We start from the raw sequence: 16,689 nt of genomic DNA, 5'->3' as shown, positions 1-16,689 counted from the left end.
GAAGCCCAGGATAGGTGCGGCTACCCAACTCAATAGTCCCAGAACTGGTCAACAGCTCATATAAGGGAATGCACTTCGATCAGCCTTCCAAGAGCTCTTTGACGAAATGATCAGACAAACCGGTGAACGAGATACGCCAAATGAAGAACGGCTGGCGGGGAGATGTCTGCAGGTGGCCAATCTCCTGACTGTCTCCTTGGTGTACTCGGAGTTCTTCGCTTAATGGTGGAATCTGCTCTCATTTATAGTCAGCAATGACCAATCACCTGGTGTCTAAAGTGGGATGATTTTTTGACTGCCAATTACAATTTTTCACCTGTGACCTAGATACATATTCAGTGACCTAGATACACATTCATTTGACCTAGATACATCATTTGACCCAGATACATTATTCATTTGACCCAGATGCATTATTCATTTCGCTGCCCTCAGTGGGTTCAAAAGGTCAACCTTGTGACTAGCACCTGCAATAGTTATGACTGCAGATCACAAGTTTCTAAGTGTGAAGAACAACTTTTAACCAACTCCGATTGTAATGCTACCTTCAGCAAAGAAATAAAGGCCACTAACATTGGGGGGGCTTTATGGTTTGCAATCCTACCAGATCTTTTGGTTTCCTGGCATCGGCACTCTAACATGACAAATAAAATTCAAACATGACAGACCCAAGGCCACAATTGGCCAGTTTTGCCAAGAGGTGATCATGGGATACCAGACTGAAGGCTTTTTTGAAATGGAGATATATAACATCAATCTCTTCTCCATTGTCCAGGTGATAGGTCACCTGGTCATAGAAGGAAATGAGATTGGTCAAGCAAGACATACCCGCAACAACCCTGTGCTGGCTATCCTTCAGGCTGTTGGTGTTGGCCAGTCCATTAAGGATGGCCCCTTTAATAAACTTTTCTAAGACCTTCCCTGGGATACAGGTCAGGCTGATGGGCCTATAGTTAGCTGGATCCACTTTCCTCCCTTACTTGAAGATAGGCACCACATTGGCCTTCTTCCAGTCTTCAGGCACCATAACAGAGTGCCAGGAGTTCTCAAAATTCCATGCCAGAGCCTGGGCTTTGATGCTTGCCAGCTCCTTGATTACCCTGGGATGTAGACTGCTAAGGCCCGCTGACTTGAAAGGTATCCAGCTTTTCAAGGTGTTCCTTCATGAGGTCAGCATTGATGGAGAGCAGGCAATCTCCCTCACCCGGACTTCCCTGTCCCGTAGTGGGCACAGGCATCCCATGGGACTGATGAAAGACCAACTCAAAGTACCCAATTAATAGGTTGGCTTTTCCCTAGATGTCAGTTGTCAGTAATCTGGTTTAGCAGGGGTCCAGTGTTGCCCTTGCTTTTCCTCCAGCTCCCCACATATCTGAAAAAGGTCTTTTTATTCTCCTTGATATTCGAAGCTAGTTTGAGTTCAGCTGCAGCCTTGGGTTGCTTGGTTTGATCCCTCATGAGTAGACCAGTGCAGAATATTCCTCCTTGGAGGTGAGTCCCATCCTTTGTAGGCCTTTCTTTTTAGCCTCAGGAGGTCTGCTAGATCCCTGGAGAGCCAGGGAGGGTGCAGTGCCCTCTTGCTGCCAAAGCTAACTGCGTTTAGACCTGGAACTGATCTATACTATTCCTATAGACTTCTGATTGGTGTCTGCATTCTCTGAAAGCAGAATAGAACATTATGGAATGCTTTCCATGGGAAAAATACCTCATGCCTTCCTTTTCATATTTTTATTATGAGGGAATAATTCAATTGCATGAAGAGAGGAGCCAGCATATTCTCCAAGACAACCTAAATCAGACCAGCTGGCACTGAAGTGCAACCAAAGAAATATAGTAAATATATGTAGGTGCATCATTAGAGTAAATATGCACTGGCTGATCACCAGGGATCCTGGTCCTATCTGATTTTTAAAAAAAATTCCCAATTTTTGGTTAAAAAAAACAATCCTAAATCCACATTTTTCCATGATTAAAATGAAACACCACTTTATATAGAGAGATATAGATATCTAAATATATAGAGATACAGATATCTATATCTCTCTATATAGTGACATTTCATTTTAATCGTGGAAAATATGGATTTGGTGTTACTTTTTTTTAAACTAAAAATTGGGGATTTTTTTTTAAATCAGAGAAAACCAGGATCCCTGCTGATTACTAAACATGGGGCCTGATACATTTATCTTATTTTCAGCAATTCAATCTCTAACATGCAGTATTTGCAGAAAAGGTAGATGTCTTGTATTCCTTTCATGGCAGTAGATTCTGCCTCTCTCCTGCTCATTAGGTAGCATTTTATTTCCTGAGTAGCCCTATTGATTAAGGCTATTCTTTCTATATTTGTGAAAGTAAGGGAGATAGAATCTTACAAAATGTAACTCACATGGGGATATGAGAGAAGACATCACACACAGGAAAATTGTATGCTACTGTATTGCAAAAATGAATCCTAAGCTTCAGTCAATGCTGCTGGAGATGCCAACAAATCTGGATTCCCTCAGGCAGTATTGGCAGAGACTGAAGGTACATCTTAATCTGTCCATAATCAGACTTAGTTTGATTTTAGAGAGGTGAGAGAAACAGAGTAGGTCTGTCATGCCAATGAACATGTAACAATAGCTCTTTTTTGAATGAGGATTTAACAGAACGAAGTACTGTACAAAACAAAACATTGACAGCAGGGAGGGGAAAAATACTGAAGTGCACATAATATCCCCACAGCACATAGTACTTGAATTGCTTCTTGATTGACATCCAGGCAAGTGCACACTGGATATCATTGTTCATTATGGCATTTGCTATATGATACTGTACTTGTTGTTTCAGATATGGTATATGGTCAACAGACATTATCTCTAGGTTACTTGAAACCTAATCATGTAGAATGTTATATACAATTTAAGGTAGCCTGGTGCAAAGGGCAAGGCATAATTAGAAAATATAAAGAGTTTCTAGAGCTAACTAGAAATTCTTTCCAAACTTTATTTTAAACATTGCCTCTTGCACCTCTCATTTTCTACAACAGTGATCAGACTTCTCAAAAAAAAAAAAAATTACATTTTCCAGATACAGCTTCTTTTGATGGAGATTACTATTCCCATGTGTTGTGTTAGCTAAGTAGTCATGCAGCACATTTGAAGCTTGAATTAAAAGTCAATTTTTCCCCTGAACAAGATTAATAAATAAAAAATCTAATTTCTGAATAAAATTCAGGTATTTACCAAGAGGAAAAGGCTGTATATGTTAACCCTGTTGAGACTCAGTGATGTATAGGATGGAAGTTGCAGTATTGGTGCAGTTAACTGGTACTAATTTGGATTTTAAGCAACATAGCTGTTCTCTTTTACTTTAAAAACATACAATGTACTAAATTGTATAAGATTTTCTGTGAGACTATATTCTATTTCCTGTATTGTGCTGCATAATATTTAGACTATGGTTCTAATATTATAATCTTTAGCCATGTGAATAGTGCCATTAACTTTCACGCAGCTGCTTGCATGTACTCATCAGTCAAGCTTGTATAATATGCTATGACTCTATCATAGTAAATTATAATATAGATACCTTTTCCTGTTTCATTGAAGTGAATGCAGCAGGCTCTGTCCTTATGTGCAGAGATTCCACTCAGACCTTAATGTATGTTAATGTGTCAAAGTTACAGCAGTAGGAGCAAATGTCAATGAAAATTCATTAAGGTAGTGGTCTATTATTAATAGAGTGGTCTACCACTTTAAAGGAGAGCAAGGGACCATCCAGCCCTGTTGAAAGGAAGGCGCAGCCAGCAGGTGAAAGGCATGTTCTAATTAGAGCAGGACTCAACTCAAATTAAGAGGCTTAAATGAGTTCCTAAGAAAGGAAGCAGGAGAGTCTGAGGGAACAGGTCTGGTGCAAGAGGCCAATGTTGGCTTCATCCTTGGGACAGAAATTACACATAAACTGGTATAAGTGATCAGAAACTGGTGCAAATCTGTAACACAAGTTCAGTGCACACAAATTAAATCTGAATGGATGCAATATCAGACTTAACTGATTTAGGTTAAATCAGTTTATTGAACTTCTGTTGCAGATCTCATCAGATTTAAGTTAATGCACACTCCCTCAGCATTCCAAGATGCTTTGTACCTCCCTCACAAACCCTGCCTTGCAGGGTGCGTGGGCTAGGCTTGGCCCAAGCTGTCTGCTTCAGCTGAGAAGGGAGACATGCTCTAGCACCCCCCAACTTCTGGTCTTGGCCGCTACAGGTCTATGGCTGCATTTTCAGAATCAAAAGTAAATGTCTGTTCATTTACTCATGGGTTCAGTTGTTGCAGCTTAGATTAACCTGTGAAGATTGATTCAATTCAGTCTCAGGCTTCTTGACTGGCTGTACTTAGCCCTAAGGTCAGTGATAACATTCAGTTGTAGGGTTGTTAAGACTGTAGTGCTTTTGTGTTTGAACTGACTTTTAAAAATATATTTATGTTCTTAGGCTAAAACAAGCTGAAGAGGCTACAGGACTGCCCCAGAATATGGCTAAAAGAATATGCTGACTGGGGGCATAAAACCTGGTTAACCCACAGAATAAACTGGATTATTGTGAATGATGCAATGGTATCTACTGTTTATACCTTCCAAAGAACATTTGAATGCTGTCCACTTCGCTCTTTCCCCCTTGGTCTCTGTATGCTCTGTTTATGCTGATCAAACACAGTATGTTTGTTAACATCCCCATCCAAACACACAGACCAGAGTTAAGAGCCCAGACCCTGTTACCTTGGTATTTGAAAATAGTTGCCTCAATTCAGTTTATTCTTACCTCATGTCATCGCTCAATTCAACACCAGTGTACTGAGGTTTTAGAACAAAAAGTGACTAATGCTGATCAATGTGCTCAGGTGACAGGGAAAACAGTTGTGTGAGAATCTGAAGACTGAGCATGCTGTTTGTTTAGCTGGAACTCTAAAAGTGACAGCTGTTGTGAAAGCTTTAATGTTCCCATTGCTGCTGTGTCAATCCTTTATCAAAGCATCAGAACAGCTCAATTCATAATTGTGGGTAACAACAGATAAGGAAGGCCTACTTTTTCTGTCTATTTCTACTTGAACATTCATTCACTACATTCAAGAAGTTCAAATCTCCTTTGACTGCTGGACAATACTTTTGACAAAAATCACAGCATATATAATGCTACTGGTGGAAAAAGTAACATCCTGCTTTGCCTGCTTCTGATGCTGGTGAAGTCTGTCATAACTCAGGTTTGCTTGGCAAAATTTACTGAATTAAGGGTTCTTTTGTAACTTGTCTATAGACATCTTTAGTTGAATGATACTGATGACTGACTAACTTGTAGGACATGTATAACATGCTATAATTAAGGATTAAAGTTATAGCTGTTAAAACTACATTCTGCACTGAAATAGAGCTCTATTTTCTTGATTTCACACTGATGTGTCTACTTAAGATGGAAGCCCTGATTTAGCTCATTATGCCGATATACTTGTAACTACATTTTTGTGCACTTGCTGGCCTCTTGCTCTTTTGAAAGTATCTCAAAGCTTTAAAATCCTCTAGTTAGTTTGATTAGACAGTGGCCCTTTGCCTGGCATTGATTTCAGGATTTAGAGTTTATCGAAGGGTCACTAGGGTATATTTTTTCTGTGTGTTTTTTGGCAATTATCCAACTTCTTGAATGACTGAATACTAAGAACAATACAAAATGAAGACTAGTTTCTTTCAAAAGGCTTTTGTGATATGTTTCCTGTTTTTCATTAGTAGAAAATTCTCATATAGATGGGTGGTTTTTGGTAATGCTTTAAAGCAATTGTAATACACTATCAGTAATAGGGCTGTGCATCACCAGGATTGTTTTTAATGATGATGATAAGAGATAAAAATTGTTTAAAGCTGTGAAGATTAATATCTCCTGTTCTTGGGAGGAGAATTATATTTGTCTTAGATAACAGTGATAAAATTTGGTACACAATTTAAGATCACTTTCCTTGCCTATTATTTTGACCATTCTTCTCCCCTTCCTGAATCCCTATATTTATATTTCTATGAACTCTGCATCTCTTTTCAGGCCTGTGCATTCCTGTTTTCATGTGTTCCTCCTCTTTTTCCCATAGATATTGCTCATGCCATACATTCCTCTTGAATGCTTCTTTTGGATGTGCACAATCAATGATTTGGTGAGACACTGTGGCCCAATTCTTGCGGGATCCTTTGTCTCTTTTCCCAACTTCATGCTATCGCCCATTCCGCAATGAATATTCATAACAGGTATCAAATTTTGCTGTACATGCATTGTGTGAAATCTCCATATTTCTCCAGGACTTCAATACTTATGACCTGCTCAGCAGTTTCTCCTCCTACTGAGATCACTTGACGTCATCTAGAAGGGCACTGACAGATGTGGAAAAAAACAAAACAGAACAAAATATCACTTTACCAGAAGAGGAAGCATGGTAGCTTGATTCAGCTCCACAGTGTCTGTATAGATCAGGCTCTTTAGCAGGGCTTTTGGCATTTTTATATAAAGCTGATTCAATGAGCTATTAGATAAAAGTGCCAAAAAGCCCTGCTGAAGCAGCCAATGTATACAAGCATTGGGTGAACCAGGTCAAATTAACTCAGTACCTCTTCTGGGCATGCACTACACTTGATAAGGGGGTGCACTTAGCTGAAAGTAAAATACATGGTTTTTTTTAATTCATGTCTGTATGCAACTGAAGTGACTAGGCTACTCTTCAAATGAAGACATTTGTTTAGTTGTTTCTTGAATCACTGTTGCAGAAAATCCTATACCTGAGTAACTTCACAAACTTATTTATCACAATTGAGCCCTTATGGATATTTTAGATTTAGAGGCCTGGTTTCTTTTAAGTTCCAAATTTAGTGGCAGAAATGTTAAAATATAACAACTTGGCAAATCTGAAAAATTGTATAAATGAATATTTATGAATAACCTTAAACCATATCTACTGTTCAGAGGTTCTTTTATCAAAATTCAATGGGTTTTTTCACCACTCCCTAAACATGTAACTTCACAGAATATTTTGGCCTCCTTTTTGATATTTGTTCACTCCTGGACGTTAAAAGCACACCATTTCCACAAGAATCATAGAAATTTAGATTTGGAAGGGACTCAGGAGCTCATCTAGTCCAACCCCCTACTCACAGCAGGACTGTCCCCAACTAGATCATCCCAACCAGAGCTTTTTCAAGCCAGGACTTAAAACCTGCAAGGATGGAGATTCCACCACCTCTCTAGGTAACCTGTTCCAGGGCTTCACCACCCTCCTAGTGAAAACATTTTTCAGTGGCAGAAATGTTCCTAAACTTCCCTTGCTGCAACTTGAGACAGCTGTTCCTTGTTCTGTATTCTGCCACCACTGAGAACAGTCTAGCTCTAGCCAGTGGCCTGACTTCATTTCCCAGCAGGTCCTGCCTGTGTTGCTATGGCCAGTTTCCATGGAGGCGCCAGCACTGGCGGTGCCATTTCAGCCTGGGGTTAAGGTTTCCATGAAGACCAGCCCTAGCAGCACTGGCAGGGCATGGAGTTACTCTGGAGCTAGTGCTGGGATCTTGCAGCAGTGACAGCATGGACTAGCGCACAATCCGCTGCCTGAGCACATCTGTCCAGGGTGTGCGGGCAGCAGATTGCAGTTCTGCCCTGGCTCTGGACCATGCTGTCACTGCTGCAAGATCCTGGCCCCGGAGTAGCTCCCCACCCTGATGCATACCCTGCCAACACTGCTGGGGCAGTCTCCATAGAAACCCTGGCTCCATGCTGTCATGGCACCTCTGCTACTGGGGTCTTCATGGAAACTGGCCACAGGGGGCTGCCTGGAATTTAGGCCACAGGCTGGACTTTACCAATCCCTGGTTTAGTTCCAGAACTAGATTCTTCAAGAAGACAGACTTTCCAGCCTGCAGCCACATACAAAGAATGGCAATTCTTTTCAAATACTTTATTTGCCTTTGTTTCTAAATAACCCTGTTTCAGTGCTGCCTTTGTTATCTTGTGCTAAATTTAAATACTAGGCTACTGCTATGTAATTGCAAAAGTGGAAAGTTTTTGAGGGCAATCTCTATATATTTCATGTTATAGTAATAGTGGTTTAATGGGCTGCCATGGGACTAGGTAGAGCAGAGGCCAAATTGGTATCTGACTCTTTTTCTCTCCTTCAGTGAGTACGTTAACTACATTATCTAGGTTTTTTGAGCTTCCCTGCCTGGAAAGGAGGGATAACAGCAATCTCACAAGGTTCTTATGAAGATTAATTACTTTGCATAATTCTTTGAATATGTAGAAGTGTTTTTGCACTATCTAGTAGTACATGGCCATGATTAAAAGGTAAACTGTTAACTCACATCTAATGTAAGGAATAATTTTCATATAGGAACCACAATGGCTATTCTAAATGCTGAGAAAGATGACACATATATTTTGTTCAATTAATATTTTGTTAATCCTGTTATTCTTTTTAAGCTCAGTCTTTCTATTGGAGGAAACACAACAGAAAAACTACTCATAGTTCTGAGACATAGTTTATGAATATGATGAGGTAGGAACTGCAATTTTGATTTTTTTTTCCCCCCACCATGGAGGAGTTCCTCAAATACTTGTTAAATGACCTGGGACCAGACGAGAGTCAGATGCATTATGAAGAAAGATTACATTTGTTTACAATTCCCCTGATGAAGGAGCATTCATCATTTTTCCTCCTTCTCCCTTACCTTTTCATCCTGAACTATAATCCTATCATCTGCTTGACTGACTTTCTTGAACTTTGACATTTAGCTTAGTCATGCAGTGTAAAAAGAATTAAACTAGATCTGCCTTTCAGGTGGGTTCTACTTGCTAAAATAGTATACTACCAGCTGCTTTTCCTTTCATTTGTCTTGATATTACAGCCAGAGACATTAATATGCCTAATCAAACTACATCAGTTAATGGATTGTCCTTGTCAAAGGCTGAGCTTCCTCTTCGGAAGCATAAAAGAATCATTTAGATGTTTCATTATCTCTGGATTCTTTCTCTTTTTTGGCGGGGGGGGAGGGGCGAGCAATAGATGCTCTCCCTCTGAATCAGTTACACGTTTTAATTGATATTCGTTTTCCCTCTGCCTCTGAGTCAGGAAATCACTAGCAACCTATGGTGTGTGGTTTTGTTCTGTTTTGTTCTTTGTACACCGCTATCATAAGGAAAGGATATTATATCACATCATGATAATTTCCTACTTCAGATTATCATAATTAAAGACAGTGCATTGCATTTAAAGCACATCTTGTTTTAACTCCATGTCCTGCTTGTGAAGAGATTTCTGGCAAATTAAATGGTACTTTGGAGGTTCAGTTCTTCATTGCATTATATTGGTGTTTAAGCTAGAGTGACTTACAGTGTAGTCAGTAGTTTATCAGCAGTATTGGAGAGGATTAGGCCGTCATTATTTGGTGGGAATTTCTGATCCTGTTCATGTCAATGGGAACTTTATCACTGATTTCAGGGGACACAAGCATGGCTAGGATGACGTGGTCATTGAGGTGCACAGTTGACAGCCCAAAGGTCACAAGTTTGAGGCCATAGCAGAAATGCTCACAGCAAAGTCTACCTTATTTCAGTGAAACTTGTGAATTCTGCTAAACACTTTGTCACAATGACATGGAAAACGAAAGGGGATGTAAGGATTCAACTTTCCACTATCTTGAGATCTCAGTTGGCCCCTATGGTACCATGGGAGAAAAGTTTTCATACAAAAGACAGCTCTATCCCAGTATATGCAGCCCTATCCCATACTTTCTACATTGTCATCATGTTCAGCAGTCATTCCATTTGCTGTCTCTCTACTTCATCCTTTCCTTAATCAGAGCTAATGGGAGTACTTAATTCCATTAATTCAATTTTGGTAGTCAGGAACAGGCAAAAATAAATTATAAGTCCATAGTATTGGCATTTTTAACACAGATAGAGAAGATTTTCAAATGTGCTGAGCTCCCATTAAATAGAAGACTGAATACAGACTTACAGGGCTAAGTATAGGCATCCATTTTCTGAAAATCTTGGCTATAATGTTTTATATAATGATTCTGAATAAAACTGTAATGGCTTTTTTATACTCAAAAGATGGGGAGGAAAATTAGCAACTACAGTACAGGCCAAGACAGTTAAAAATGAGCTAACTCTTTCAGTGTATGGGAATATTTTGGAATATATGTCCTTATGGTTGTTTTGGTGTATAATTTTATATACTACTACAGCAACTTCTATGATTTCACTAAAGCTGTCTTACTGTCATATCAATATAAAGTGTCAGTGTTATGTAAGCCCCTTTCCATGAAGGAATAAGGTAGTTTCATGTAAGCAACATGTGAACAATTATAAATGTGTCTAAGATAGTGGTACTGTATCACTTTAAGCTCTATTGGTGTGGCTTAAGCAGTACAGATTTTATGTACAAGAAAAGCCCTTCAGGTTATGTTTCTGACTGCTATTTGCATATGACTAGTCATGGCATCTCATCACACCATTGACTATCAAACAGTATCCCTCCCTTGGGGACTTCTATTTGCCTGTATAAAAAAGAGCTAACAAGCAGCTACTTAGAAACCTGTATAGCAAGCACATGACATGGATCTCCTTCATAAAAGTAATTGCATCCTTGATAAACTAAACAATTCCTTGGAGAGTGAATTTGATGATGCATGCAGGTGGATGAAGAATTCTCATTTGGCTTTTAATGTTGAAAAAAACTAATAGCTTGCATTTTGGCCTGCATAAAAATCTCACTTCAGCATAGGTACAGAATGGGTCAAAGCAAATTAACATGCTCTTAGAAGGTGCCTTAGATATTTTCAGGACCTTCATTGTTATGTTGTTGGTATATCCCATGTCTCTTGAACAATATGTACTGAACCTGGCTTCATGTAATGTTTTACACAGTGAAGGCTAAAAGCACAACTTGTTAAATTCCCATTGAAGACAGTGGAGTTATGCTGAGTTATAGAATCATAGAATCATAGAAGTAGGGTTGGAAGGGACCTTGTAGATCTTCAAGTCTGACCCCCAGGCTGGGCAGGAGAAAAACTGGACTCAAATGAATCCAGCCAGGTAGGCATCAAGCCTCTTCTTAAAGACCCCCAGGGTAGGAGCCAGCACCACTTCCCTTGGAAGTTGGTTCCAGCTCCTAGCCACCCTAACTGTGAAGTAGTTCTTGCAGATGTCTAATCCAAACCTACTCCAATAATTTGTGTCCATTGTTCCTTGTCATGCCAGGGAGCGCTAGGGGAAACAGTGTCTCTCCCAAACCCTTCTGGTCCCCCCTAGTGAGTTTATAGCCAGTCACCAGGTCCCCCCTCAGCCTTCTCTTGTGGAGGCTAAACAGGTTTAGGTCCCGCAGTCTTTCAATGTAGGGTCTGCCCTGTTGTCCCTGGATCATGCGGGTGGCCTTCCTCTGGATGCTTTCAATGCTGGCCACATCCCTCCTGAAGTGGGGCGCACAGAACTGGATGCAGTACTCCAGCTGTGGCCTGACCAGCATCACATAGAGGGGGACATCAGCTGAGCATCTGGTCCCTCATGTTTATTGCTTAGCGTTATCTACTCTCAGTGTTTTTGGTTTGTTGGTGGCTTTGAACTGTAAAAAAAATCAGGAGCTTGTGCAGTGGTGCCATCTTTGGCAACTTATTACATGTCTCATAATATCTGGTGTCTGTTCCTCCTCATGCGCCCCTCCCCCCAAAACCTCTAGCTCTGGAAATTATTTTTATAAGAAAATAATAGCTTTCCTGTGAAAAAGGATGCTATTTTGCTGTTTGTAGAGAAAGAAATGTTCCAGTTTTGTATGTGTTATATATGAAGATTACAGGAATTAACTCAATAACTGTATGGCATTTGGCATTTGACTTTCATGGTTTCCTACTAATCTCCAGGTGTAAAATCTGGCCTTGTTTAAAGCAATGGTAAGTTCTTGTTGACTTCAGCAGAGCAAGGTTCTCCAAAATAAGCTTTGCATATCTCTTGATTGTTTGAACACAGTAAAAATATCAACCAGAATTATGCACACAAGTTACAAGTTGAAATTGACCCAACTTTCTTTAATTTAATAATATCTCAGTTATTGCATGACTTACAAGGGAAGCATGTGGTTTCTCTTGCTCCTTCCCCCCCGCCACCCCGAAGTAAGAGTCCAGAGGTTACAAGTGTCTGGAGCTATGAGACCTGTGCTAATAGGAGAGGGTTTGAAATGTTGTCCAGTCACAGCTAGAAGTGAGTGGCCACCCACTTTTTCCTGGGAGCATTGGAGTGTCCCAGCAGCCTTGCAGTGGCCTGATTTAACAATCAAAATGGCAGGGTTATTATAATACAGGAGGTTTTTGTTTTTCCTTTTTTGTGGGGGAGGAGGGATACCTACTTCTTGCTGCAAGAGAAGGTATTGAATAATTTGGGGTTTAGGACTGAAACTTGCAAAAATCTGACTGGGAATCCAATCTATAGAAAGGGTGGGCAAGATGAATGCATTTCTTCTCTACTGTAATGTTGTATTAAGTAAGGCACATACTGATATTAGTTTTTTTTAAACCTTCTGGAATAATTTAAAGGGGATTTGAATTGAGAGAGGATGTATTTTGGTGTGCTAATTCTGGAAGTTGATCTGCATGTTAAAAGGCAGCCTGGAAATGTAATGAAGATGTGGGGCGGGGGGGAGAAAAATAAGGTGGTAAGGTTGGCATTATTGGCAGATGGAAAAAAGCAAGGGATATATGACAAGGTATAAGAAGTAGGCAAGGGTGAAAATATATAAGGCCTTGAAGCTGAGACTGAGAAAGTAGAGCTTGACAGGACAGGAAAGGAGAAGTTCCTAGTAAAAGGACTTTATCTCTGGGTTTTCTGCCCTACTTGCAAAACTCTTAGTTGACAAATCTGCCATTACCTTTTTCCTCCCATTAGTTTGAAGCATATGCATCTGTACTGTTAGAGGCACCAAAATCATAAATATTTTATGGTAATTATAGTTTTTTGTCTACTTATTTGAATTATTAAATAAAATTTAGCTCCCTGCTCGCTGCTTGTAGATACAATGGCAAATGCAAACTACATGAATCAAGAACTTTATTCCACAAAGGACAAGAAAGGATACTGAAGCAGTGAAATGAAACTGGTTTGCATACTGTTGGCAAATCTGACTCACTGATGGCCTTTTATATGCATTTTGTTTTAGCATAAGATATTGAAGAAGAAACATGAAGCTTTACTTAGTGGAGGAAATAAGTCATAAATGTTCTTCGCTACTGGGTTTTTTGTGTTTTTTGGGGTTAAGTTTTAAGTTTTAAGGTTAAAGTTAAGTTTTAAGTTGTTTTATTCTACGACGTGGGGAGGGGGAAAACAACCTATTAAGTTCCCATGTCTAGTCCATTCTCTTATAAAATCAGTTCCTGACAATGATGCACATGGAAGCAAAAAAACAGTGAAAGGTCAAACAGAGCATCCTCATTAAACCATGGAACTCACTATGACATTCAAGTAGTTGATGCTCCTAATTGTTTACAAGTGTCTTGTAAATGACTTCAGTCGGTATCTTTTGATGCTTTAATATGTTTCCGTTACTGCAGACTGCTACAATTACAGTTTTTGTGATGAGCCCAGAGAAGGCATCTGCGCACCAAAAATGCCAGATCTCACTGTAATGTTAATTAGTTACAACACCCTCTCCCTCTTCAGAAAGTGGATAGTAGAAATGTTGGTGCAGTTCTGGTAAATCCAATTTTAGAAAACTCTTGTCTTTGCCATATGGAGGGGCAAAATAGGGAAAAAAGAGGATCAGGCATGAGAATACTTTACACACCCTTACAACAAAAAATTCTCCTCTACATTGTATATCTTACATTTTACAATTTTCATTGTCTGACATGTCCCAGATAGTTAATTAGCCAAACTGTCAATTGTAAGAGGGCACCCTAAACCACAAGCAAACTAAATCTTGCAATCTGATGTTGACAGTCAGAGGACCGAATTTAGCATTTTTCTCTCATTTGCTCAACCTAAATATAATCATTACTGTGAATATATAAAAGACTTATGTTTGCTTGTATAAGGGTCACAGTTTATATTTGCTAGCTGGTAGTATAAAGGAAATCTGGGCCAAATTCTGCCTTGTAGTGTCAGATTGGAGCAATTACTTCAACTTTTTTTTTTTGTTCAATTTCAGTAGCTTTCCCAGTTTCCAGGTCTCTCCATAATATCTACTATTACTTAGGATTTTCTGATTTTACACACTTTTTTTTAAAGCATCTGGGCTTACAGTAAAGTAACTCTTAAATTGTCCAGGATCAGATTCTGCTCCAGGATTTTGCTCCTCTAGGTTTGTCCATGGTTTCACTCCTAAGCACAGGCTCTGAGAGCTTTTTCTTGAAACCTTGTCAGCAGTTGATGAATTGATCTGAATTAACTGTCCTTTCCTCCAGGAACCTCTCCTTATGAACACTCTCTGTACTAGGATGGGTTCAGTAGAGGCAGTCACATTAGTGATCAGGCCATAGGACAGAGGTTCATGGATATTTTGAGCAGCAGGGGCACATAGCAGGTAAGTTCCTAGAGCTCAGATAAATGTCCTTAACCTTGCAGTATTGCTCATTATGGTGCCTCACCTGCTTCTGGTGTTCCCAACCTCTCTGTATGTCCAGATGTGCCAGATGCTCTGAGCTGGCATGGTGCTGGTGGGTATTCTTGGTATGGTAATTAAGATAGCTGTGCAGGAATATTTCCTCCATATGGCTAAGTACAGGTAGTCAAAAAGGCCCAGGCTGAATCTTTTCAATCTTCACAGGTTAGTCTAAGCTGCATAGGTTGAACCGACAGGCAAGAGAACAGGCATTCACTTTTGATTCTGGGAATGAAGTCACACGCCTACAGTGTCCCAGGCCAGAAGCCAGGGGGTGCTAGTTAACACCTCCCTGCTCAGCTGGTGTAGACAGCTTGGGCCAAGGCTTGGGCAGCCTGGGCAGATAGCTTGGGCAGACAGCTTGGGCCAAACCTTGGGCCAAGGCTAGACCACCCATCCTGTGATGCGGGGTTTGCAGGGGAGGTAAAAAGCATCCTGGGATGCTGGGAGACTCTGAGTTGACTTGAATCTGGAAGGGATCTGGGACAAAAGTTCAATAAACTGATTTAACCTAAATCAGTTTAGTCTGATACTACATCCATTCAGGTTTATCTTAAAATGGTTTTGGACATTTTGAAAGCAGTATATGTGCACTAAATACATTTCATAGATTTCATAGACATTAGGACTGGAAGGGACCTCACAAGATCATCAAGTCCAGCCCCCTGCCCAAAGGCAGGAAGTCAGCTGGGGTCATAGAATCCCAGCAAGATAAGCATCCAATTTGCTCTTGAATGTGATCAATGTAGGTGCTTGAACCACCTCCGATGGCAGGCTGTTCCAGACCTTGGGGTCTCGGACAGTAAAGAAATTCTTCCTTACGTCCAGCCTGAAATGGTCTTGTAGTAGCTTATGACCGTTTGACCTCGTCATCCCTTGGGGTGCTCTGGTGAACAAATGTTCCCCCAGATCCTGTCATCATAAGATATGCTTTCCTGACCTCTGATCATGCATGTGGCTCTTCTCTGGACTCTCTCAAGCTTCTCCACATCCTTTTTGAATTGTGGAGCCCAAAACTGGATGCAATACTCCAGCTGCGGCCTCACCAAGGCCAAGTACAGGGGGAGAAGGACATCCTGGGATTTGCTTGAGAAGCATCTATGGATGCAAGCCAGCATTTTGCTCACTTTACTAGCCACAGCATCACATTGCAAGCTCATGTTCATCTTGTGGTCAGTCATGACCCCCAAGTCTCTTTCTTCGTAGTGTTAGCCAGCATAGCACTGCAAAGCCTATAATGATGCTGCAGGGTTTTTTTCCCCCCAAGGTGGAGAACCTTGCATTTTTCAGTGTTAAACATCATCAGGTTCTCATCCGCCCATTTGCTGAGCCTGTCCAAGTCAGCCTGGATCACCTGCCTGTCTTCTAGTATGGTTGCTTTGCCCCAAACTTTGGTGTCATCAGCGAACTAGGTCAGTCCGCTCCTGAATCCAATGTCCACGTTATTACTGAAGATGTTGAACAATATCGGTCCAAGGACCACTGGTCACAGGACACCATGATGAATGACTGACATCAGTTACTACCCTCTGTGTCTGACCACGGAGCCAATTTCCCAGCCAGCAGAACATGGTGGACCCAAGGCCACAATTGGCCAGTTTTGCCAACAGGTGATCATGGGATACAAGATCAAAGTCTTTTTTGAAGTCGATATATGACATCAATCTCTTCTCCCTTGTCCAGGTGATAGGTCACCTGGTCGTAGAAGGAAATGAGTTTGGTCATGCAAGACCTACCAGCAACAAACCCATGCTGGCTACCCCTTAGGATGTTGGCATCAGCCAGTCAATTAAGGATGGCCTCTTTAATAAACATTTCTAAGGTCTTCCCTTAGAATAGAAGTCAGGCTGATGGTCCTATATTTAGCTGGATCCACTTTCCTCCCTTTCTTGAAGATATGCACCATGTTGGCCTTCTCCCAGTCTTTGGGCACTACACCAGATCACCAGGAGTTTTCAAAGATCCATGCCAGGGGCTGGGCTATGATGCTTGCCAGCTCCTTGAGTACCCTGGGGTGTAGATTGTCAGGGCCGGCTGACTTGAA

Source organism: Crocodylus porosus, unplaced genomic scaffold (assembly GCF_001723895.1).
Source record: "Crocodylus porosus isolate Cpor-Errol unplaced genomic scaffold, CroPor_comp1, whole genome shotgun sequence".
Lineage (NCBI taxonomy): Eukaryota > Metazoa > Chordata > Crocodylia > Crocodylidae > Crocodylus > Crocodylus porosus.
Note: the sequence above shows the minus strand (reverse complement) of the source record.